At 31.7% G+C, this 2,081-nt stretch overlaps 1 non-coding gene across 1 annotated transcript; it reads right to left on the bottom strand.

The window, feature by feature from the left end:
* Positions 1–1,273: 1,273 nt before the first annotated feature.
* On the bottom strand, positions 1,274–1,346 carry Trnaa-agc. The gene has a single exon. It is a non-coding gene; the product is annotated as a tRNA-Ala (tRNA).
* Positions 1,347–2,081: the final 735 nt, after the last annotated feature.

Genomic DNA, 2,081 nt, shown 5'->3' with positions numbered 1-2,081 from the left:
AATTTATGAGTAATATAAGAAAATCAAATCGATGGCAAACCAAATACTAAAACACATTTAATTAACAAAATGGGAAAGAAAACATTTTTCCAGATAGATGTAAATGGATATAACTGGAGGTATCTGATTTCAAAGCACTCACGCTAGATTAGCTATGAGAGAGCATCGCGCGGGAAATCTGACGTTTGACGTGTGTAAATGTCATTATTGGACTTACAAAATGGCGGTTCAAAACGGTCCAATTCGATTGTATATCGAAAGGAATTCTTTATTATTTATATAATATAAATGTGGTAGTAATAATAAACGTGTATTTCGAGCAATATTTTTATAATACAAATACAACACAATATATATAACTTAGCCTATATATTTATAATTGCGAAAGAGTGTCTGTTTGTGCTAATATGTTACTTACCCAACGCACTGATCTTGGTTATATTAGGCTCGTCTATATCTAGTATCCTGGAGATAGACATAATATACTTTTATCCTGGAAAAGCCCCAGGACATCTTAACTATTACTTAAAACGCACATAACTTAGAAAAGTTAGAAGTGCGAGTTGGGATTCGAACTCGGCCCCCCGAAATTGAAGTCGAGCTCCTACCCAATGCGCTATCACCGCTTAATATACATACATAATAACTTAACTTTAATAATTTTATACTTACAGTAACCTAGCGGATAGCTAGATTTTTAAGCCACCGCCATCTACTATCGAATAGTGAAACTAAATTATTTCATACCTCTTGTCCTTATTCTTTATCAGTATTTCTGCTCGAATGGAGTGCGTTTTGAAGCGTATACAGACAGAGAAAATAAACATACGATTGCAGTTCGGTGTGTTATTAACGAACGAGTAGGTTTAGTATCTGAGAAATGCATAGGAATTTTATGAAATATTGCCATTTTGAGTGTGTATATTTTACTAAATATTTGCTTATATAGTAGTATGAGTAAAGTTATAGATATATCCTCATTATGATTTTAAGTCTTCTGCGTACAGGCCTCATCTTTTAAAATGCTTAGATAAAAAAGGTTCTTGCTTTTGTGTTGGCATTTATTTATATTTGTCCACTGTACATTATAAGTTATAACAGCTAGATTCACATGAACTACTTATTTAATTACAAACGTGACTAATTTAAAAATACAGATATCTAATTAATAAGTGTATTGATAATAAAGTTATTAATGTTAGAGATTTTTTTTAAATAATAATTACGTTTAAGTAATGCAAAACATTAAATGAAGAAAAAAGTTAAGTTTTCTTGGAGGCGCCGGGTATCGATCCCGGTACCTCTCGCATGCTAAGCGAGCGCTCTACCATCTGAGCTACGCCCCCTGTATCTCGATTTGTGAAATAGTGAAACCATACATTTTGTTCTCAAATTGACTTGAAATATATTATTAATAGAAAGAAAACATTGTGATACATGTTGTTCCAATAAAACGTTCTCTTAGCTATGTAAGTATTATTTCTTACGTAGTAAAAAAACGAATTACCAATGACCATATAAATCTCTTTCCTAAACTTTTAATTTAACATCGATATTATGAAACTAATAAAACTCAACTGCAATAAGCTTTACAAAATTTAACTTCGTCGAAAAATATAGGCGCAAATCAACATGAAAAGAAAACGAAACTAAAAAATAAAAATCAAAACCACTCATGCTTCAATGCGCATTGGAACTTTGCGAAATTTGATTTTGTTAGAAAAATGTCCGCAAATCGATATGAAAAGAACCCAAATTAAAAAAATCACCAATAAATTCTTAAATGTTCCGTCATAAAAAACTTTGCGTATTTTCCAGCATTATTGAGTTCGAATGAACTGCTAATTGGCGACAGAAATTTTGAAAAACGCTCTCCTAACCCTTGCGAGCAACTTTGACGATTGTAACTTGAAATGTATTCGTTGATTGTAATTAATGTCACAAATTGGATCGCAATATTTCCGATTTTAGTTCAATATTTTTGGGATTTGCTTAGTTAAGTAACTACAAAGTTTCGACAAGGGGCCTTCTGCTATCGCTTGAAGCAGTATTGTTTCAAAATAATACTAGTAGAGTTTGTG

This window comes from Pararge aegeria, chromosome 7 (genome assembly GCF_905163445.1).
Source record: "Pararge aegeria chromosome 7, ilParAegt1.1, whole genome shotgun sequence".
In the NCBI taxonomy this organism is placed as follows: Eukaryota; Metazoa; Arthropoda; class Insecta; order Lepidoptera; family Nymphalidae; genus Pararge; species Pararge aegeria.
The sequence above is the reverse complement of the archived record's forward strand: the minus strand, read 5'-3'. Positions and strand labels throughout refer to the sequence as shown.